Genomic DNA, 23,920 nt, shown 5'->3' with positions numbered 1-23,920 from the left:
TATGCGTTCTGGATGTGGGGCACATGTCAGGTTTTTGGGTTACACTGATGATCAATCAGAACACAACTTGAATGGAAAATAAGCACAAGTTTTGGGGATAGGCACTCATTTTCATTTCAGGTCAAAGGAATATATGCCTTAGCTAAACATTTAGGTTTGATGATTTTCAGGGCATTAGCAGTGAAGAGTAAAGTTGTCACAGTGTTTGTCAGTGGGGGTGTACAGGAAGTTTTGAGCTCATTTCTGGTTGTCAGTAGCATCTTGTGTTGCCTCCAGATGTTAGTGTGAGCTATTTTGATGCCAAGCAGTCAAATAGGTACATTTTCTATTTAAAATTATCCATAACTATGTACCAAATTCCACCAATGTGTCCCAGACTTAAACTAATGCAATTAAATGAGATGTGTGTTCAAGTTTGCACTGAATATTTACATGCAAGTATATCTTACCATCACTGTTGAGGTGAACCAGCAGTCAAAATTCAAGTTGTTTGTGCCTTGTTTGTGGATGATGAATTTGGGAAAACTGTGATCAGGTAGACAAGTTGGGGCATTTTATTTTGATGATAAGTGATTGGAGATTTCAACATAGATGTGACCAGTATTGTGTATCAGGTGTTAAGTCACATGGTCTAGGTGTCAGGTTAGGTTATGGCTTATCCTGATAAGCCATTACATTACAGTCAGATAGCATGTACAATTAAAACACTGTAATTGAGATACCTAAGGCAGTTTGATGGCAGGGTAATGGTCTGGTCCTATTCCAATGTCACCAGCATGATCTCTAATGCCAGGCCATAAAACATAACTTGGTATTATATGAGCAGTAATACCAACAGCTGTCAATTTGACTTATCAGCACATGTTGAATGGAAGGTCATGGCCTGTGTGATATCTGTCTGTGACACTGCAGTTGTTTGCTTGCAGGGGTGTTACAGGGTATCATCAGTGAGATGCCCATCTGTGCGGCACTAACTGTTGGGAAGAATGTCTCCCCCTAGTGGGCACAGGAGGAATGGCACCTCCAAGATTCGACTGACAAGTGAGAGATACTTGCTGCATAATTGAGTGCACAGTGGTCTTAAGCTAAAGACTCATAGGAAGCATTGAACAGGGCTATATTATCTGTTTTTATTATACATGATGTGATTGTTTCCTCCTGGCACTTTGCCACATGCTTGATGTATTGTCAAGATTTGTGACATATGTGTATGCATTAGGACATGCCAACTATTACACTGGAAATATCTGATTGGTAAGCAAGTATGGTTAAGTTGGGACAAGGCCAGAAGTGCTGCCTTCTGTCTATCACCCATGTCATGTAACTGTAAACCTGTGTTCCAGTCCTGTGTGCCAAGGATCTGTCACGGAAGGACTTCTTTAGTAAGTATGCATGTTCTGGTGTGAAACCTTATGTGTATCCTTGTTTTGCTCCTATCTTTTTGGCACTGGTACCACTGCTATATATGTTCTCGTCTTGATGTGGCACTCAGGATGTGCCAGACACATGTCCTATGCCAAAGTCATGGGGTGAACACCATTTTGCATCTGATTAAGAGATCTCCATTTGAGAATGTCATAGTTTTAAACCCCATTTGCATGGGTTCCCTTGTCACATGCTAAGCAACAAAGTTCTTCTCTAACCATACACAAAGTCATCCACATTTGTGCAGCTCTCTTGGAGGCACCAGTAAGCACCATATAACCAGAACAGCAGGTGTGCCTTGAAACCAAATTGCCATCATTATCATCAGCATCAGCATCATCAGCATCAGCCAATCAGCGAACGCCAACGGCGGCCGCCACGCGGCCACGCGTGTGCTGACGGCACGCGCCTCGTGCTCGGCAGGGCTGCCGGACCCATTCGCCAAGATCAGCGTCGATGGCTCGGGCCAGTGCCACTGCACGGAGCCGTGCCACGCCACCCTCAGCCCCAAGTGGAACAAGCACTTCGACCTGTGAGTGTGCTTTGCTCTGCCGGGCGCGGCTGGGGCAAGCTGTCGTCGCTCTGCTCGGGGAGGTGGACGTGGGGGCAGGGGTGAGGTTCGCTGTGTGGCATCCTCTGCTGCGGGAATGTCGATGGAGGCCCGTCCATGCTCTTGTTCATGTGGCCTCCAGGCTTCGTCAAGCGCTGCTCGGTGGATGCTCAAGCCCCTTGATCGATGCATTTCGTACCGTGATCGCCGAACATGCTGCGGACTCCTCAGTGGATGTGTTCTCAGTCAGAAGGTGATGGTTGCCAAATCTGTATCAGTGGCCACTGGAAACGGCCGCGATAGACGATGGGGTACGATCGGAGACCACGGCTTTCGCACTCGGCCGTGACATGTCCGCTTTGTCCGTCCCCATTGTCGGGGACACCGCGCTGTTGCGCTTGGGCAGTCGCTTAGTTTTGAACCGTCAGATTCATAGCAATTTACTGGCCCTCGGCCCAGCTGCCCAGATGCTTGGGGTCGTCACCCGCGCTCCAAAGCGGCCGGTGTGGGGCACTGGCAATGCACGGCACGGGATGGCACTGGTCCCCTCGGTCCCCGCAGCCACTCCGCATCCCCGCGTGCCTGTATGTGTGTGTGTCCAGCTGTCAGCGCGTAGCTGGGTTGGCGGCAAATCAGCGTCCCTCCGACCCGGGAGCCCGGAGGTGGCGGCGGCGGAAGCCCCGTCCGTGTCAACGCGCCGCCCGGCCGCCAGAGACGGGCCTCCGGTCATCTCTGGCGGCGCCGGCCCGTGCTCTGGCTGGATTGCATCAGCGCCCTTGGCTTATCCCAGTGGGCAGCGGTAGCCGGCTGAAGCGGCTCGCCGTGCGGGCCGGGCCGGGGCGCGCCGTTATCGGACGGCGCCGAGGGCGTTTGGCTGCCTCCGCGGCCACCGAGGCGTTTGTCGGCGCGACGCCGCACAATGACTCAGCACGTGACATCGTTTTGTCGGCAGCAGGCGCCTCCCCCCCCCCCCCCCCCCCCCCCGATGTCCCATGGCGGAAGTGCGCTTCCGCTGCTGATGAGACCTTGGCCCAATGTCGCGTGCGACAAGCTAAGAAGGTTAAGTGCCAAGTGTAGTTATTTTGTTTGCGGTTGTCTTTGCCTGCCGTACAATACGTCAATGTGCACGTTTCAAAATTAACAAGAAACGTCTCAAAATTAATCCCGGTAGGGTGTGCAGGATGTAGATATGAAATCGTGCCACCAGAAGCGCGTGTCTCCCGCGGCCTCCGCACGCAATTGGTTGGGGCTAATCCGTTGCCCTTTGACCCCGAACCCAGACATCTGATCTGCCCCGCCCATTTGTCAAGTCTGCCGCCCGGTTCGATGCTGACTGGCCGATTGTAGCGGGAGTGGGGGGGGGGGGGGGCAGGAAGCAGTGATCCCCAAACAGGAGGTGAAATAGCATAGCACAAATATCGGCATCCTTACCACCCAAGTGGCCGAATACAAATACGACATAACTGCCACCCAAGTGGCCAAATTCTGAATACTAATACGGAATACTGCTCATGCTTGACGCGGGCAGCGACCGCACATCCCCGAGCGGCGATTATCGTGACATCGCCGGAGAAACATGTGCCGGTCCTAGGGACTCGTGCTCGTGCGCATCGGGCGCTCTCCCTGCTGCGGCGTCCAGCGCCGGAAACGGGGCGGCGGGAGGCGGCCGCCTGACCAGGGGCAAACCGCGCCCCCTGAAGCGGCGACGGCCGTCGCTCTGACCCGGCCGGCGCCGCCCGTCTGGGCTGCGGTCGGGGCCGCCCCACCGCCGCCGCCGCCGGCGCTGGCGCCGGCTGGCCGGCCGGCAGCGAGCCGCCCCGCCGGGCTGGCGGCTGCCCATCTCCCCTGACGCGACGGCGGGCGGCGCGGGACGAGCCGCCCGGGGGCGTCGCTGCGGAACACTCGGACCGAGCTCGGTGCCGGCGCGGCGGTGGCGAAGCGCCGGTGTCGGCCCGAGCGAGTCAGACGAGCCGCCGCAGGAGAGGACAGGCTCTATGCGGTGATGACACTGCCGTGCCGCTGGGCGCCCTGCGTCGCTCGCAGGGCCCGTTGGGCCGCGGCCGGGTCTGATGATCGCCCTGGTGCCGTTGCGGGGGGGGGGGGGGGGGGGGGGTGTCTGTTGAGGGTGATGGCAACCTGGGGTTTGAAGCTTCAACGCTTGAAATAGCCTTTGGTTGTTGCTGATTCCCTAACCGTAACGATGCTGTGCGTGGCAGTTTGGTGTGTTCGCACACACACACACACACACATATATATATATATATATAATATATATATATATATATATATATATATACTATATATATATATATATTATATATATATATATATATATATATAATATATATAGTATTTGCTGGGCAGTCTCAGGAGTGGGCCGTGCTAGGTTGGCATGCTTTGTTCCCAAGGCCCCAAGCCCACGGCCCCGCTGAAGCAATTCCGGTCCAATGTACGGTTACGGCCGAGAAATTAACGTACAACGAACTCTCATGACGCGGCTGCTCCGAGCCAGCGTGACCCTCCCGGCCATCTACCAGCCGACCGTCACGGACGAATCATATGAGCGGTCTTAACGTGACCCGAGCCGAGGTGCCTCCTGGCGGCGTACAGCATACTCCTACGCAGTGTCGTGCGCTGCCCGGATTAGGCCGCCAGGGTGACGCCCTTGTCGCACCGCCGCAGCCGTGTGCGGCGGGTCGAGGGCAGCGACAGACGCGGGTTGTAGGCGAAGGCCGCGGGCATGCAGCCGGTAGACCACCGGACGTGGTACGCCCGACTCCAGAACTTGGCCGCGTCCGTGGGCCTGTGTAGATGGCCTCGCCGCCGCCGGGCGCGGCGGTTGCTGTTCTTGTTCTCAGCGCGCGCCGGCGGTTACTGTTCTTGTTCTCAGCGCGAGCCGGCGGCGCACCGTTGCACCGTTATTCTCAGAACGCTGCAAAGCGCCGTAGGTGGCTGCACTTGCAGATCGCTGCCTGCGTCGGCCCGACGGGCGATGCAAACTGGTGGCAGGCATGCATGACGCCCGCCGGACCGTGCTGGCCTGTGTGGACGGCTGGCCGGTGGCTCGCTGGGACCTGTTGACGTGGGCGCGCGCCGTCCCTCCTTGTGTGCGCCGTGCGGCTCCTGAAGCCGGCTCGTCATGACCTGTACCGCGGCGGCGGCTGCGGGAGGCGCGCGTGAACGGCCCCTGGACGGGCGATGGACGCCGCCGCCCCCCCCCCCCCCTGGCTGGTGACGCCCGTGACCGCGTGCTCGTGCCGCCCTCGCTGGCGACGCCGCTGGCCGACGGTTTGATACGACGTGGAATGCGCGCCCGACGAGACGAAATAAAGGGGGGGGGGGGGTAGGGGACGATATCAGCGGCGGCTGACGATCGGCTGACCGCCGCTGACCCCCTGCCGTTGACGGCCGCCAGCGGCTGAGCCAGGGGCGTTCGCTGCGGGGCGTGACCCTGGTCTCGGCCCGCCGTCGGTCACCTGTGTAGATCGCCGACGCGCCGCGAGCGTCCGGGACGGGCGGCGGAGCCGGTCTCACGCCACGGCGGCCGGTGACGCGCCATCAAGCGCAAGACGCTCGGCGGCGGTGGCGGACGGTGGTGGGTGTTACCGGTGGGGCGGGGGCTCACCGGCGTCGACGCGGTGGGTGTTTGAGTGGGTGGGGGCGTGGAGCCGGGCCATCGCGGCGATGCTCGTCTTGTGAGCTGTCGCCCAGAGCGGGGAATCACCTGCCGGCCGTGGACTGGGTCTGAGACCGTCTAACCCGGGATGCGTCGGCGATCTCAGGCTGAGGACGGCGTCCTGTCGGGGCACCGCGGCAGCGCCCTGTCGTCGGTTCAGGTCTTCAGCATTTTGTGTGGCCGTGTATCGCGCGCGCCCATCGTCTGCTCCGCCCGGACGCAGCACCCATATCTGAGCCGCTTTTATGCGCTGAACGGCGGGTCCGTCAGCGCGCTGCCAGCATCTTGTTCGCGTGTGGCGCCACGCCGAATACTCGACCGTATCCAGCCAGGTCGACCTTGCGCCCCGTGTTAGACGGCGCTATCGATGCGCCTGGCCGATCGGGGCAGACAAGGCTCGTCACATCGCGGCTCTGACGTTAGCTCGCTCCGCTGTCTGTCGCGCTGTTTATGGCGGCCGGCCGTTTCCCTACCCCCCCCCTTCCCCCACCACCCCGTCGCCATGTCCCTTCGTGTGACGTCATCATCCCCGTCGGGCGCGCTCTCAGATAGGTCCGCGGCGGCTCGTCTCCGTCCCCCGTTCCCCCGTCCCCGCCCCCGTCCCCGTCCCCGTCCCCGTCCCCGTCCCCGTCCCCGTCCCCGTCCCCATCCCTATCCCCATCCCCATTCCTATCCCCGTCCCCATCCCCTTCCCCTTCCCATCCCCATCCCCATCCCCATCCCATCCCCATCCCCATCCCCATCTCCATCCCCATCCGTGTCCTCCGTCCCGTGCGCTGGGCGTAGCGGAGGCGCCGGCTGTTCCCACCATTGAGCACCGTAAGTGCGTTGGCCATTTTAAACCCGGCCCGCTCGGCGCCGGGAAGCACCGCCAGCCGTTTTACCAGCGTCGCGTCACGTCACGGTAGGTGCGCGCGGCGTCCCGCCTGCGGGTGACGCCTTGTGCCAGTGTGGGCAATGCTCATAGTCGCCTGTGGAGAGGGGCGCGGGGGGGGGAGAGGAAACGGCCGGGCAGCCGGCGGCTTCGCCGGAATGCTCGTGCGGACAGCTGGGGCCGCCCGCACCGGAAGCGCCGGCACGTGGTGGGGCCGCGGCGGCGCCGGCGAGCCGCCTCGGCTGCGTGACCGAGCTCTGACCGGGAGGGCTGCTCAGGCTGCGCTCGGGCCGCTTCGGGGGCGGGTCAACGCATCGTCTGGTGATGGAGACGCCGCAGGGTTCGTGACGTGTCGCCGGCAGTGTCCCACCCCCACCTTCGTTGGTGCCGTGCGCTACACTCTACCCGTAGTGTAGTGGGTAGGATGTAGCGTGTAGCAGGAGGTTGTCGTGGTGTCTTCGGTTATCGGCACGAGTGCGAGGAGTTGCTTTGAGCGCTCAGCCCGTCACCCGCCGCTTGAACGGTGGTTTGCTTGGCTCGTGGGCTGCCTTCCCGCGGCCGCCGCGTCGGGGCCCATGTCCCCGTCTTCCTCATTATTTCGAGCTTTCTCTTTGATTGTCGGTGATTCAAGCCGCTCTAATTGTCGGCTTCTGTGTACAAGCCTCCGGCAATTACACAGGGTATGCTGATAGCCCGGTTGTTCACCCCGTCGATTTCGAGCCGGAAGTGGCAGAGGCGAATGCTATCGGCAGGATGTCAAGACGCTGCCGACCACCACACACGTGACAGGGAATTTATAGCGACCGGTTATCGTCAGGAGATCCGTTTCGCGCATTAGGAGCTCGTGGTGACACGGACCGCGTGCCGGCCGGGACCAGTGACCGCTCTGGGCGGTCCGCGGCGGCTGCGTCGGCCTGGCCCGGGGACGAGCGGCCGGGGCCGACGCAGCTCGCGCCGATGTTGCTGCGGAACGGGACGCAGAGCGGGTGCGGCTGGTCGGCACGCCGAGCTCGGGGCTAGTAACTGCACACGTGGGTAGTCTCGGGCTCAGACCCTTTGCCAAGCAGGACATGCTCCGTGTTCCATTAACCGCCAACCGGTTTCATTTCGCCGAATGATTTTGCGGGCGGCATTTTTGTATGGTAGGGCTGCGGCGTGCTGGATGTGCCGTGCAATGCTGCAGCGCGGCCGCCCCGGGGGTGGAGTGGTGCGTGGCGCTCTCCGACCACTAACCAGTGGACATCCCCATGTCGCTCTGGCCGCACACTGACTAATACAGGGACTCGTGGCACGCGCCGATGGACGATGAGTCCAGGGTCGCTCCACCGATCACGGAGGCGGCGGCAGGAGCTGGAAGCACGGTGAACACTTCCGAACGGCTGGCGTGGCCGGGCTCCGTAATGAGTGGAGGGGCAGGATACCTGGGTTCCTGGGCCTGCTGCTGCGGCCTGGGCTTCAGACAGTCGTGATGCTACGGCCGTTCCGCAGTTTCCCTTCTCCTGTTGACGTTTCTAACAGTGTCCTTCCGTTCCAGGTACATCGGCAAGAATGACACCATTGTCATCTCGGTGTGGAACAACCGCAAGGTGCACAAGCGGCAGGGCGGCGGCTTCCTGGGCTGCGTCCGCATCCGCTCCAACGTCATCCAGCAGCTCAAGGACACAGGATGTACGTCGCGTCCAGCCCGCTCCTGCCGGAGGGCCGCGGCTAGTGTCTAGATTATGGCGCTATTAGATCGAAATGGGGGTTGGTCGGACGTTGGGTTAGGGTAAATGTCGGGTTAGTTGAAAGGATCATTAAAAGGGTCATGCATTGTTGGATTTCCAGCCACTTCGGGATCTGTGGGAATGAGCTAGCTGAAGCTGTTAAACGGACGACAAAATGCGCGTGACCACTTTCTCTCCGTGCTGGGCTAGTATCCGTTTGCAGACAATGGAATTCACACATATGCGAGGCGACAGCGCAGTTGGACTCCATCGTCAGATAGCAAGCTGCGGGAGGTGAAGCCAAGGTTACACACATGACCTTCGTCTTCCCTTAGAGCGGGACGAGAAGTGACGCTTGCGCGGGGCCAAGGCCAGGTCACGCACAAGCGACGCACGGGCACCGGCTCTGTAGCGAGGACGGGTCAGGGTGCACATCGTGCTTCTTCTCCGAGTTCCCACAGGTTAACGTGTGATCCAGCCATTCCCGTCCTTAAAGATGAACTTTGCCGTTAATTGGGGCGCCTTCGATAAGTGGTCGCGACGGGTCGGGGTCGAGACGACGCCTGAGAGAGTCGAACTTTTTGGATTGTCCACGGCGGTAGGATCCACGGTGGTGTGTTATCCGCACCGAGTGGATGACAGCTAGCTGTAGACGCAAATTGACCTTAACGGAGGCCCATGCGATTGCTTCTGAGATATCAGATAAGCGACGGAGGCTGTGAGGAGCTACAAAACCTGGTCGCCAGCTTTGTGGCAAGGTCGTCTGACCGTTCGAACTGATAGGTTGGCTGCCATGCGTAAAGTGTAAGATTGCTGCCCACAGATTTGAGGAGACGTTCATTACGCAGCGTGCAATCAAAATGAGCTACTTATGGCATGCATTGTATGGGCCAGGCACGCTTTTTGTCATGCATTAGGCCAATATCACTAGGCCAGCGGCCTGGCTGTCAAATATCTCCGAAACACTCACTCTCAATGCACACTCGGTTCTCTTAATTCCGTTACGCTGACTTCGGGTTAGGTTGTCTGCGCGTGACAATCAGGTGTCGGCTACGTTAGAGGCTACGCTGTGCCAGGGAGCGGGCATCGCGGTGGCTCGTTAGCGACCGCTGCGAGGCCGCCTGCCCCGGCCGGGCGCAGACGGGACTGCTGCGGCTGGCGCGGGCTCCACTCCTCCGGCCAAATGCCAATGACACGTGCTGACGCGCCTGAGGTCTCGCCCGCGCGACCCCTGCAACGCGGCTGTCGATCGTCGCTACGCGGCGCCGGCCCGGGATGAGCCGGCTGGCCCTGCGTGTCCACGACACGGGGGCGGTAGGATATGGCGTAGTAGGGCGGGGCCAGCGCGCACCGCACGCTGACGCTCCAGCGACCGACGCTGTGGACACCGATCGTTGCCGGCGCTCGAGCTCCGTCCTTACCGCGGACTCGTTCTGACGCGATGGCCGGCGCTGCCGCCCGGCTGGATCCGCCGCGCGCTGTGCTGAGACCCCAGGCAACGGCGCCGCGCAGACGATCAAGCAGAGCTCGCTGTGCTGACTGACACCCCATAGATTGTGCGGTACCGGCACTACTGACGGCGGTGGCGCCGAAATAGCACTGACGCTATCACTGACCCCTGCGCGCGGCCTGCTTACGGACTTGACCGGCTTAACCAGCTTAGCTCCCACCTGGGCCGACACCAGCTTCCAAGAAGCCGGTTCAGAGAGGGTTAAAAGCGATTTGAGCTGGGTTTTGCCGCTCGGCCTCTTTCGCTGTCATAACTTTCTACCGCGCTTGAGCTGGTCGTGCATGCGCAGTCTCCCAGCGGCAGGGGGCGGCAGCGGCGGCGCTGTGCCTGTGCCTTGGACGGGGGCGATGCTGTGCGACGCGGCGCTCCGGTGTGGTCTCCCGCGAGTTTCGCTCCGTGGCGTCCGCCATTCACCGGCGGTGTGTTCGGCCTGTGTTGCTCGCGTGGCGCCGGACGCGACGCCGGCGCCGTCCCGAACATTATCCGGCGCCGTGTGGCTGTTTTAATATCCAGCATTAGCCGCGGGGAGACGGCCGTCACGCGCTCGCTCGCGCTGAGCGGTGCCGGGCGCCGGGCGGTCCCGGTGTAACCGCCAGCACGTGTGATGCCGATCCGACGGGGGCGACGGCCGCGGGCGGGTGAGTACGTCATCGCCGGGGGCCGGCCCGCCGGCGGCGCCGCGCGCGCGCGCCTGCACAGCCGCTTGCGAGCGCCGCCGCTCAGCCACGCCCGCTGCGGGCGCCCGGCGTGGTTTTCCGACGTGGCGCGCGATGCGGGCGGCGGAGGCCCATCCTCCCTGGGTCCACAGTCCTGGCGGCGGGCTGGTGTGGGCGGGTGCTTGCGTGGCCGGTGCGGGGCGTGTGAAGTATGCGCTGCGCTGTGTGACCAACAGCTAGACTCCTGATGTCTGCCGTGTCCCTCAGACCACCAGCTGGACTCTTGACCTCCGCCGTGTCCTTCAGACCACCAACTGGACTTTTGACCTTTGCCGTGTCCCACAGACTACCAGCTGGACTTCTGACTTCTGCCGTGACCCACAGACCAGCAGCTGGACCTGTGCAAGTCGAGCGCGATGGACGCCGAGTTCGTGCGCGGCAAGATCATCCTGTCGCTGCTCTCCCGCGATGGCCACGGCGGCAACGGCAGCAGTCACAACGTGGTGGTCAACACGCAGGGCATGATCAGCGCCCTCTCCGTGCAGGTGGGGCGCGGCGCGACGATGAGCGGGGCCGGCCTGGCGCCTCCGCCGCCGCCTGGAGATAGCACCTGGTCCGGGAGGGTTCTTTGCTCTTTATCCGAACCGGGGGCTTGTTTTTACGTTCCTGACCTGTGCCGTGCCTTTTGTTTCTGGTTCCTTTTGTTTGACATGTTCCTTTTGTTTGAAATTGCAAATTTATCGGGTGGGTCGCCTTGTTCCACGTTTGCGCGTTGCGTAGACTGGGTTGGTTGTGAAGCGTTGCAGTTGCAAGGTGCACTTGCTACAGAGCTCATGTCTGACTGGTGGTTGTAAGTGTTCCCACTTAAAGTGACCTTGTGTTGGTGTCGGATGCCTTCTTTGTGAGTTGTTGTTCGGGGACCGCTCTGGCGTGTGCTGCTCCGTTGATCGCCCTGGCGTGTTAAGTCCGGCCGCTCCCGTGGGATAAACAGCCGACCGCTCCCACCGCGTGGCTGTCGTTCTGGGACAGCACGGCCGGGCGCCTATGCCGGCCGCCGCCTCACCGGCGCCTCCCTCCTCCCCCCCTCGCAGGACGAGCTGGCCGAGGGCTGGGAGGAGCGCTGCGCCCCCAACGGCCGGCTCTACTACGTCAACCACGTGACGCGCAGCACGCAGTGGGAGCGGCCCGAGCGGCCGGCGCTGGACGCGGCGCTGCTGCCGGCGCCCGCTGCCGGCGGCGGCGGCGGCGGCGGTGACGGTGGCGGCGAGGACGCCGAGCCGGCCGGCCCGCTGGAGGGAGAGGGCGAGTGCCCGCCGCGTCGGCCCGGCGGAGAGCGGCGCTCGCAGCGCCGTCGCCACCAGCTCTACCTGAGCCGCAACCAGCTGCACCAGCCCGACGACCTACCCGACGGGTGAGGAGCGGCGCGGCCGCCCGGGGCGCCGGCGGCGGCGAGGCAGGGCACGCGCGAAGGGAGTGAGGCCAGCGCTTCTCCTCTTTCCATTCTCCGGGTGTCGCCTGGAAATGGGAAGAAGGATGGTGAGCATATATGGCCAGGGGTGGGGAGGAGGCCGGTGGTTTTGTCGGGCGATGTCTGCGTGCGCTGGGGCGACGGAGATTGAAATGATACGGTTTCGTACCTCGGAGGTAAAGTGTGGAACTGATGGCTGCAAGGTCACGACTTCGTTGCTCACAGCCTACAGTGCTCACGCATCTCACGCTACAGCTGGTCGCGTGAGTGCACATAACAGTCACGTGCTCGATGAAAAAGTCAGAATATCGCCCGAGGTTTAACCATTTCATTGCGATCTCCCCACCGCAATGACTCACGCTGTCTCAGCGTCTGACCGCGCGCCAGTGCCGAGGATACGCGCCCGCCGCCGCTGCACCTCCGTCAGCGCTGCCCCCGCCCCCCCCCACCCACCTGACGGCCGGCCGGCTGGCCGCTGGCGGCAGGTACGAGATCCGCACCACGTCACGCGGCCAGGTGTACTACTGGCACGTGCCGTCGGGCCGCGCCACGTGGCACGACCCGCGCCTGCCGCGCGACGCCCAGCCGCCGCCGGCCGAGCCCAGCCCGCTGCCGGCCGGCTGGGAGATGCGGCTCACCGACTCCGGCCGCGTCTACTTCGTCGATCACGTCAACAGGTGGGTGGACCACGATCACGATCACGTCAACAGGTGGGTGGATCACGATCGCGATCACAACGGGTGGGTGGATCACGATCATGATCACGTCAACAGGTGGGTGGATCACAATCACGATCACGTCAACAGGTGGGTGGATCACGATCACGATCACGTCAACAGGTGGGTGGATCACGATCATGATCACGTCAACAGGTAGGTGGATCACGATCATGATCACGTCAACAGGTGGGTGGATCACGATCACGATCACGTCAACAGGTGGGTGGATCACGATCATGATCACGTCAACAGGTGGATGGATCACGATCACGTCAACAGGTGGGTGGATCACGATCATATCAACAGATGGGTGGATCACGATCATGATCACGTCGACAGGTGGGTGGATCACGATCACGTCAACAGGTGGGTGGATCACGATCACGATCACGTCAACGGATGGGTGGACCACGATCATGATCACGTCAACGGGTGAGCGGATCACGATCACGTCAACAGGTGAGCGGATCACGATCACGTCAACAGGTGAGCGGATCACGATCACGTCAACAGGTGGGTGGATCACGATCACGATCACGTCAACAGGTGGGTGGATCACGATCACGATCACGTCAGCAGGTGGGCGCCGGTGGTGGAGCGGGGGGCTGGCCACGTGCGGGGGAAGTCGTCGCGTTCGCCGGCCGTCTGTTCGCTGGCAAGTCCGACGAGGTGGTCGAGTGTGGCTCCCCATGTGGGAAGCTAGATGTTGTGAAGCGTGGTGACTGCGGTGCGTGCAGTGGGCGGTGGTTGCACAGATAGGCTGATGTTTTTCCCATGGGTTGCGCACGATACCGACAGTGCCCGGGCCGCACCTAACGACTGCTTACGCGTTGCGGCGAGCGGGGCCGACCACTGGTGTGTGGCTGGGCGGTGCGCACTGTTACGATGACTGGGGTGCTCGCTCAGTGAGATTCGTGGCTAACCACAACCAGCTCCTGCGGTGCTCGCGTGCAGAGAACTGAAGAATCTTTTCTGGGACGAGCTTTTTCCCGCTACATTGCTCTGCTGCTTCACTGGATATTGCGGACCGATGTTCGCGCCCGTCCCGCCTGCGTCCGACCGTGCGTGTCTACCATTTCACAGCAGGCTTTCCTGGTCAACGCATGGTGACCTCGTGTTGCCAATGGCACAGGAAAAACCGGTCAAACGCTTTCACGTGGCGGCGCTGAGCGAGTCCAGATCGAATCATATGGGCGAGATTCTCACCGGCGCCAGACCTCGCGCCCCACCGTTGGCGCCATGACGTTGGCGCCAACGGCTTCAGGCATTACCACGCGCGTCGCCAACTCACCGAGCAGCGCGGCCTGTCGCGGCTGGCGCGCCACCACCGGCGGCCGGCGGTGGTGGCGCGTCAGCCGTCGCCGACCGCCGCGCCTCCCTGCTGAGCGTGCGGCCGTTCCCACAGGACGACCCAGTTCGCCGACCCGCGCCTCACCTCCGCCCGGCACTCGCGCGTGATCGAGGACCCGGCCGCGCAGGTGGGTCACACGACCGCCGGCCCCGGCTGCGGCGCTCGGACGGGCGTGGCACGCGCGCGCTCGGCAGTCGCGCACGCGCTCGCGGTCTGATGGTCGCTCTCAGGTGGTTTGTTTGTGTTTTTTTGTGACCGAGTGCGGAAGACGGACGGTGCTCGCGTGCGGTGGGAGGGTGCTTGTTGCGCTGCTGGTGTTTGCGGGAATGCTGTGCGATTCTCGCCTTCCAAGGTGACGACGGTGTAAACGGGCGTGTGTGTGGGAACAGGCTCGGGTCTCGGCGACGGCGGACCGCGCCCGGTCTCGCCTCGACCGCCGTGGCTGCTGTGTGGACGCGTGCCCCGCCCGGCCTGACGCCGTCTCGCCGCCACCCGCAGGACGCTTCGGCCGACCCTTCGGCCGTCTCGCCGCCGTACTCCACGCTGCCGAGCGGGCCGGCCGGGCGCGCGTCGCCGGCCGCGGCCAGTCCGGCGCCGGCGCCGCCGCCGCTGCCGGCGCGCAACCCGCCGCCGGCGCCGGCGGCCGCGCCGGCGCAGTCCGGGCCGGCCGCCGGCGGCGCGGCGGGACTCGACACGGGAGCGGCGCAGGTGAGCAGGGCCGGGAGAGGTGGGCCGGGCGGCGCAGGTGAGCAGGGCCGGGAGAGGTGGGCCGGGCGGCGCAGGTGAGCAGGGCCGGGAGAGTGGGCCGGGCGCGCAGGTGAGCAGGGCCGGGAGAGGTGGCCGGGCGGCGCATGTGAGCAGGGCCGGGAGAGGTGGGCCGGGCGGCGCAGTGTGAGCAGGGCCGGGAGAGGTGGGCTGGGCGCGCAGGTGAGCAGGGCCGGGAGAGGTGGGCTGGGCGGCGCAGGGGAGCAGGCCGGGAGAGGTGGGCTGGGCGCGCAGGTGAGCAGGGCCGGGAGAGGGTGGCTGGCGGCGCAGGTGAGCAGGGCCGGGAGAGGTGGGCTGGGCGGCGCAGGTGAGCAGGGCCGGGAGAGGTGGGCGGGGCGGCGCAGGTGAGGCAGGCCGGGAGAGGTGGGCGGGGCGGCGCAGTGAGCAGGGCGGGAGAGGTGGCTGGAGCGCAGGTGAGCAGAGGCCAGGGAGAGGTGGGGCGGGTCGCGCAGATTGAGCAGGGCCGGGAGAGGTGGCTGGGCGGCGCAGGTGAGCAGGGCCGGGAGAGGTGGGCCGGGCGGGCGCAGGTGAGCAGGGCCGGGAGAGGTGGCTGGGCGGCGCAGGTAGGTGGGCGGCGCGCAGGTGAGCAGGGCCGGGAGAGGTGGGCTGGGGCGGCGCAGGTGAGCAGGGCCGGGAGAGGTGGGCTGGGCGCGCAGGTGAGCAGGGGCCGGGAGAGGTGGGCTGGGCGGCGCCAGGTGAGTAGGGCCGTGCGGCGCTGGCGGACGCCCGGCGGCGGACGGCGGCTGCTCGGGTCTGCTGGACTGTGTGGGGTCCGAGGGAGGGAACGCGTCGGCGGTGTCAGCGTCCCAGTGGCACAGTGCAGGGTCGGTCCGATGGATGTGCAGCCGGTACGGACACACGCCGACGAGTCCCCGTTGTTGACGTTTGCTGTGGGCCATGACCTGACGCGCCCAAAAAGCCCAGCCAACAACAGCGGCATGTGGGAAGTGATCCCCGCATGTTGCGAGGATGCTTGGGGATCATTGCTGGCCAGATGTAGCCGCGTTCAGATACGCTCAAGCCGCGATCTGGTTCGGGCCGGTGAGCGCTCGTCGCGTTCTGGGGTGGCCTCGGCGCGTCGCTGTTATCCTGCGCCGGCCGAGTGACAGCCGGCGGTCGGCGCCTGTCCCGGACCGTGTCCTTCGGCCGGGCACTGATGCTGACCGCGCCGTCGACAGGAGATCTTGCCCAAGTACCGGCGCGACCTGGTGGCCAAGATGAAGGTGCTGCGGGCCGAGCTGGGCACGCTGCAGCCCCAGTCGGGCCATTGCCGGCTCGAGGTCGGCCGCGACGAGGTGTTCGAGGTGAGTCGGGTGTCCGGCTGCCGGCGGCGGCGCCGATCGGGACGCCGTGCCGTGCCGTGCCGTGCAGAGCCGTGCCGTGCCGTGCCGTGCCGAGCCGAGCCGTACCGTGCCATGCTGTGCTGTGCCGTGCCGTGTCGTGCCGTGTCGTGCCGTGCTGTGCCGAGCCGTGCCGAGCCGTGCCGTGCCGTTCCGAGCCGTGCCGTGCCGCGCCATGCCGCGCCGTGCGGTGCCGTGCTGTGCCGTGCGGTGCCGGCTGGTTTCTTGGGGCTGCGGCGCAGGTCTGGCGATTGCGGTTGGGGAGAGGTGTTGGCGACTGGAGATGTCGGGGCGTACCTCGTCACCCACCCGGCGATGCGCAATATTGTGTGCTCCGCACCGGCGCCAGTTGCCATGCCTTTCGGAGCGTCGGCTCCGGTGGGATTGCGTTGGCAAGCTGGGTTCGGAGTGGGTGCGGGGTTTGGGGCGGCGCGCAACAGATGCTTGGTGCGCTTTTTGAGCAATGGCGCGCTCACGCGTGCCAGCTCGGTGGCTGCCATGACCCACCGCCGTCCGCCACGCGCTGACCCCGCCCACCGCTCCCGGTCTCGCAGGAGTCGTACCGTCTGGTGATGAAGAAGTCACCGAAGGACCTGCGGAAGCGGCTGATGGTGAAGTTCCGCGGCGAGGAGGGTCTCGACTACGGCGGCGTGGCGCGCGAGTGGCTGTACTTGCTCTCGCACGAGATGCTCAACCCCTACTACGGGCCTGTTCCAGTACAGTCGTGACGACATCTACACGCTGCAGATCAACGCCAACTCCGATGTGAACCCGGTGAGGGCGGCGCGGCGTCGGGGAGAGAGCGGCGAGGGATGGGGGGGGGGGGGGGGGGGGGGGGGGGGAGCGGCAAGGGCCGGGGAGAGAGCGGCGAAGGTCGAGGAAAGAGTCCGGCGCGATGTGGTGTGTTCCGCGAGGTGCTGTCCCCTGCCGTCGAGGAGGCCCGGCTCTCCGGCTTATGGCGCGGCTCGCCCCGGTGCTGCAGTGTCTCGACCTCGCTGGCCCTCCGGGGGACGGTCCCGGCGGTGGTCTTGGGCGTGGGTCCGCACGGTGCCGGTCCCCTGTGGTCCCAAGGTCCCCGGCCGGCTCGTGTTCAGCGCCAGGACCGTGTCCATACAAGAGCGTGAGCGCGGCTTACGCCGACAGTCGCCCCCATCAGCGCTCACCACGTACGCGGAGACTTGTTGCTGACAGAGCTAGAGGCGCGGTAGTGTCCCGCGCGCTAGACGCGCCGGTCCAAGTCCACGAGGGTAGTGGCACTGTCCACAGGGGTGGTGGCACTGCTTGGAATGCTGTCTGTTTAGCGCCACCTGGCCGGGCCGCGCTGGACGAGCGCGCCGCTGATGGTCGCACGCGCCATCCGCCCGCAGGAGCACCTCTCGTACTTCCACTTCGTGGGCCGCGTGATCGGCATGGCGGTGTTCCACGGCCACTACATCGACGGCGGCTTCGCCATGCCCTTCTACAAGATGCTGCTCAACAAGCCCATCTCGCTGCCGGACATCGAGCTGGTCGATCCGGACCTGCACCGCAGTCTCACCTGGATTCTGTGAGTTCGGAGGGCCTCGCTGCAGATGCGGTCGGGTCTGCGCTCGGTGACGTGCTGTGCTGTGGGCAAGGCTCCCATCGGGGCGCCGATGGTGTGGTGTTTGAGCCGTGCTTCTGGAGAACCAGCCTGCTGCCAGGACGAGGGGAGGGCGATGCTGTGCAGTCCTAGCTGCTGAGTGTGTTGTAAAGCCCGATGACGATGAAGGCTCCCAGTGGCCGTCCGTACGGACGTGTTCTGGCGCTCCCTGAGTGGTATCGATCCAGCCGCGTGGCGTTTAGCTGCGTGTCCTGCGGAAGCTCGCGCGTAGGGTCTAACTTGACTGTTGACTGTGGTCACACGTGGCCTTTACTAGCCCAGACTCACGAAACAGACGTCACAACAGGCTGTACGAACCTCAGACGAGAGCGGTCATTCCAACGGGATGCCGTCCATCGTAGACCGCAGAGTCGCTCCCCAGCTGATGCCGTCAGCGTAGGCCGGCAGAGTTCGCTCCCAGCTGGATGCCGTCAGCGTAGGCCGGCAGAGTTCGCTCCCAGCTGGATGCCGTGCAGCGTATGCGGCAGAGTTCGCTCCCAGCTGGATGCCGTCAGCGTAGACCGGCCGGCAGAGTTCGCTCCCAGCTGGATTGCCGTCAGCGTAGGCCGGCAGAGTTCGCTCCCAGCTGGATGCCGTCAGCGTAGGCCGGCAGAGTTCGCTCCCAGCTGGATGCCGTCAGCGTAGGCCGGCAGAGTTCGCTCCCAGCTGGATGCCGTCAGCGTAGGGCCGGCAGAGTTCGCTCCCAGCTGGATGCCGTCAGCGTAGGCCGGCAGAGTTCGCTCCCAGCTGGATGCCGTCAGCGTAGACCGGCAGAGTTCGCTCCCAGCTGGAATGCCGTCAGCGTAGACCGGCAGAGTTCGCTCCCAGCTGGATGCCGTCAGCGTAGGCCGGCAGAGTTCGCTCCCAGCTGGATGCCGTCAGCGTAGGCCGGCAGAGTTCGCTCCCAGCTGGATGCCGTTCAGCGGCAGGCCGGCAGAGTTCGCTCCCAGCTGAACGCCGTCAGCGTAGACCGGCAGAGTTCGCTCCCAGCTGGATGCCGTGGGCGCGGCCGGGGCTGCGGTGCCTCCGTGGAGGTCCGTGAACTCCGCCGCGCGCCGCTGCGGTGGCGACGCCGCTGATCTGTTTGCGGCGCCTCCGATGGGCTTGCTCTGACCGGCTCCGGTGTCCGCGCAGGGAGAGAAACGACATCGAGGGCGTCATCGACACAACGTTCAGCGTGGAGCACGACAACTACGGCCACATCACCGTGCGCGATCTCAAGCCCGGTGAGGCAGCGGCCAGGGTTGGGTCAGGGACTGGTGGAGACAGCGTCTGGGGTCGGGTCAGGGACTGGTGGAGACAGCGGCAGCGGTCGGGGCAGGGACTGGTGGACACAGCGGCAGCGGTCGGGTCAGGGACTGGCGAACACAGCGGCAGGGGTCTGGTCAGGGACTGGTGGAGACAGCGGCAGGGGGTCGGGTCAGGGACTGGTGGAGACAGTGGCAGGGGTTGGGTCAGGGACTGGTGGAGACAGCGGCAGGGGTCGGGTCAGGGACTGGTGGAGACAGTGGCAGGGGTCGGGTCAGGGACTGGTGGACACCGCGGCAGGGGTTGGGTCAGGGATTGGTGGTCACAGCGGCAGGGGTTGGGTCAGGGACTAGTGGACTCAGCGGCAGGGATTGGGTCAGGGACTGGTGGACACAGCGGGCAGGGGTCGGGTCAGGGACTGGTGGACACAGCGGCAGGGGCTGACCTGCATCGTTGTGCCGTCCTCTGCCTTGTCTTCCCGCTGACCTTCCCGGGACCGGCCTCGTACCGCCCATATTCTGTCCTCCCGCTGTCTTCCCCTGAAGTGTCTCGTTGCTCCGTTCGCTGTATGTCTTTCCGCTGTCTTCCCCTGACCTTTCTCGTTGCGCCACACACTGTCTGTCCTGCCCGCTCTATTCCCCTGTTCTGTCTCGCTGTGCCATGTACTGTCTGTGTGCCCGGCTGACCTGTCTCCGGGCGCCGGCCAGGCGGCCGGGAGCTGCACGTCACTGACGAGACGAAGCGCGAGTACGTCAAACTGTACGTCCAGCTGCGCTTCATGGAGGGCATCGAGCAGCAGTTCCTCAGTCTGCAGAAGGGCTTCACCGAGATCATCCCGCAGAGCCTGCTCAAGGTCAGGGCGGCGGCGAGCTGGCGCGAACGGCGCCGCCACGACAGACTGGGGTCAAATGTCATGATGGGTCTGCTCGAGGTCAGGGGGATCGATTTGTGGACCGCGCCGCGACGGCATGCGCGGGTCAAGGTCATGATGGGCCTGCTCAAGGTCAAGGAGTGGAGGTGTGAACCGCGCCACGACCGCAGACGTACGTCAAAGGTCATGATGGATCTGTTTTTGATCAGTGGGGAGGGTTAGGCGTAGGACCGGCCGCGGCTGGAAACTGTGGACGGCGAGCATGAGCGTGTGCAAAGTCAGTAAGCTGCGGCAAGAGCCGGAGGTGTCCGGAGGGTCGGGCGTGGCTCGCCCTGCCACGGCTTGGAAAGCCGGAGATGGCTGGCGTCTAGCCACGGCCTGCAGAACTCGCAAACGGAACTATGTGAAGTTGAGGTGCGAGGAAGGACGGCCACGACACTGGCAGGTTAACCAGCGAGGAAAGTGCCTTTGAGAGTGGCCAAGGATTGATTCCGTAGTCTGTTTTTTTTTTGTAGAGCTCAACTCGACCGCCGCATCTCAACTTTTGGTTTTCTAAAATCGAAGTCTCATGCTCAACATTCTTCTTCTTTTTCTTTTGGTACGCCGAATGCAGTGAGATTTAACGATAGTGAACGAAACGCTACCATCAGACAATTTGGCTGACTTGTTCTCGAAGTGTAGGCGCCCAGCTGCACCCGGGCGCGTCGTAATGCTAGGTGTTTTATCACTCTGGCGCCACACAGTCACCGAATGTCTCAAAAGGACGCGGCGTGTGCTCTTGCATGGAGCGGTTTTACAGTGGTGCACATCTGACACCACCACACATGGTCCCGACGGACTATGGGCTGAACGTCGGAACGAACGACTGACAACTTGGCGTTCTGCTGGAGGCCACTGTTTGGGGGCCACTGTGTGGGGGGGGGGGGGCCTTCCCGTTTACCCGTGTTCCGCCCGGGCCCGGTTTGTGGGCCCGCGGACAGCTGGCGTACCTGACCGCGCCGGCCGTCGCCAGACGTTCGACGAGAGGGAGCTGGAGCTGCTGATCGGCGGTCTGGGCAAGATCGACGTGGATGACTGGAAGCAGAACACGCGGCTCAAGGTGAGGGAGAGGTGGGCCGGCGGCGGGCGCGGCGGCTTGTGGAGGTCTGTGTGGGCCCGCTCGTGTGAGGGAACGGAACAAGGCGGTCACCTTCTGCAGTCCGTGCTGGGTGGAACGAGCGGACAGGGACTGGAGTGACATCTCTCGTGCTGGGCTGGTTCTCGGCGCGCGGGGCGCCGTGGCGCGTCAAGACGTGACGTGATGGCAACCGGGTTGGGTGGTCGTGCGTTACATGCGACGGTGCGGCCGCCGCGTGAGCTTGTGTGTGCACCGTGGGCGGGACGGTCCCCCAGAAGCGGACGCGGCCCTGGGCGCTGCGATCGAGCCGTTCGAGCTCACTGGGGAGGGGCACCGAAAGGTCGTCCTTGCCGGAGCTAACCGCCAGCCAGGGCTGACCGCTGTCCTGAGCCGGCCGGCCGCCTGCCGTAGCCTGACCTGACCTGACCTGATGCGACCTAGCAGGAGCTGCCGTGGCTTCACCTGACACGAACTGCCGTGGCCTGACGTGAACCGCTGTGACTCGACCTGACCTGACCTCCGCCGGTGTCGGCAGCACTGCACGGCCGAGGACGACGTGGTGCGGTGGTTCTGGCGGATCGTCGACTCGTACAGCGAGGAGATGCGCGCGCGCCTGCTACAGTTCGTCACCGGCAGCAGCCGCGTGCCACTACAGGGCTTCAAGGCGCTCCAGGTGAGCTGGCGCGCCGCCCAGTGCCGGCGCCTTGCGGAGGTAGCCCGCGCGGACGACCTGGGCGCGGGAGGGGTCGCTGACGAGCAGCGGGGAGCATGTGGTTTGGGGTGGCCTAGTAGGTAGCCGGTTGATCTATACTCGACTGGCGTCGTCTGTGGGGGATCTGACCGCCTTTGAGTGCTGTACGGGCGGGGTTTGCGTGGTTTGGTCCGTTCGTCCTTAAGTCACTTTTTTCCCCTGTGATTGGTGGCCATAGCAATCTTTGTGTGTTGTTTATATCAAAAGCATATATATCGGACATCTGGCAAGCTCACCGTCACATTTAAATCTGACAAGATCACCGTCATTACGGGAAAGATATGTGAGTGATATCAATGCCAGGATGGGACCAGGAGGCGGAGGGTGTGGGTGAATATGGCGCGTCTGCCGTGACCTCCGCGGCGGCGCGGGTTAAGGCTGGCCGGGACAATAGGTCGTAGTCACCAGGTACATCAACGCGTGTGGCGCAGAGGGGAACGGAAGAAACGTCGTCGTCGCAGTGACAAACCCCATTTCGGTTTCTTTCGTGTGCGTTATCAGCCGAGTCAACATCAAAGAGTGACGTCAAGCAGGGTAGATGCCGACTGGGCGCCAAATTGAACGCTGCCATGCTGATATATTTCTTCGCCCTGATGCTGTGGCAAATCAGTGTCACTTGGCACGTCATTCTGTAAACTTAATTGGCAACATCCGCGGAGAAACGTCTTCCCTGTATCCGCGACTGCAATCAACGTCTCAGTGCAGACGTGACAGTGTGAGCGGTCTCTGCTGTAATTAAGTCTCGATGCCGTCCGCCCTGCTAGCGCGTTTCCTTCCGTGCCCCTAGGCCGTGTGCTAAGCTCTGCCTCCGTCGCCTGCCGCCAGGGCTCGACGGGTGCCGCTGGGCCGCGTCTCTTCACCATCCACGTGATCGACGCGCCGGTGGGCAACCTGCCCAAGGCGCACACGTGCTTCAACCGACTGGACGTGCCCAAGTACCCAGCTACGAGGGGTGGGCGAGTGACCTGGGCGCCGGTCGTCGCTGGGTCGGGTCACCGTCGGGGGCTCGGTAGCGGGGGCGCCGGCCGGGCGGGGCCGCTGCCGAGAGTGGGCTGCCCGGCGGCCGGCGCTCTCCGCGGGCTGGGAGAGCGCCAGAGTGGGTGTGGCGTTTCGGTGCTTTGTGGAGCGATGACGTGGGCGATCGGTGCGAGCGTGGCGTGGCGATGCGCGATGGTCGCTTGTTACGCGTGAACGGGCTGTTGGTGCGGATCGTGCTTCTTAGCTGATATTTCGTTGGACGTGTGTCGCGTTAGGCATCGCTTTACTGCCAGTGCTTGCGGGTTAGACGTTCCCGGCTCGTTTGCGCGGCTCTGTCACGGGACATGGGCCGTGTCGGTGTACGTTTTGGTCCATTCTGAGCAGGATTTGGCAAGTCTTTGCCTCGGGCTTGCTTACTTCGCGTCCAGTGCATCGCCAACACCTGCTGCGGTGTATTCCACGTGTTCTGATGTGCTGCGCGCTCAACGGGTAGACCTCGCGTGCTGCACGTGGGTGGTCGGGGGGCCTGCGCCGCCCGTCCTGACGGCCGAGGCCCTTGTACAGGTCCGCCCGTGGAGGGCCCGGCGCACGGCCGTGCCTGATGCCCCCGTCTCCTCCGCAGGTCATGTACGACAAGCTGACCCAAGCCGTGGAGGAGACGTGCGGGTTCGCCGTCGAGTAGCCGCTGTGATACCGGGACCAGCGCGCCGCCAGCGCGCAGAGCCTATCTATTTTTGTACGTGTCTGGGCCGGCCGGGCCATGTCGGCGCCGGTCTGCGTGGATGGCCGGCGCTCGCTGGAGCTGCGGCCGCCGGCAGGCCTGTGGGATGTACTGGCGTCTGTCGGGCCACCGCCGGCGTACCGCCGTCAGGCTCCGGCTCCGGCTCCGGCTCCGGTCGGTGCTGTGCAAGACATTCCTCGGCCGCTGGCCGGACGCGCCGCTTGCCACGGGGCGGGCGACCGGACGCCCTCCCCACCCCCGTCCCTGTATCCTCCCCCCCCCCCTGAGGGCGGCCCCTGTCCTGGCCCCGCCCCGGCCGGCCAGGGTCCGGCGCTGGTCCGTCACTGGTCCGCCGTCGGCCCGCCGTCGGCCAGCAAGCGCTGGTTCGCAGGTCAGACTCGCTCAATAGGAGGACCTCGCTCTCTCGGCGTTCAGGGATGTCGGGATGGGTGGGTGGGTGTCGGGCGGGACTGGGGTCTTTTCATGTCGCCTCAGATGGCGCCCGATTGCGTGTTGGTGTGTCGTTTGACCAGTGCGGGAAGGCATTACGGTGGTGTGACATTCAGGCACAGT

General features: G+C 63.8%; 1 pseudogene; it reads left to right on the top strand.

The window, feature by feature from the left end:
* The first annotated feature begins 930 nt into the window (after positions 1–930).
* Positions 931–23,308, top strand: LOC119099639 (E3 ubiquitin-protein ligase SMURF2-like; annotated as a pseudogene).
* Positions 23,309–23,920: the final 612 nt, after the last annotated feature.

The sequence above is a fragment of the Pollicipes pollicipes genome, unplaced genomic scaffold, assembly GCF_011947565.3.
Source record: "Pollicipes pollicipes isolate AB1234 unplaced genomic scaffold, Ppol_2.1 Scaffold_4758;HRSCAF=5617_pilon_pilon_pilon, whole genome shotgun sequence".
Lineage (NCBI taxonomy): Eukaryota > Metazoa > Arthropoda > Thecostraca > Pollicipedomorpha > Pollicipedidae > Pollicipes > Pollicipes pollicipes.
This window is presented reverse-complemented; position numbering and strand designations above follow the sequence as displayed.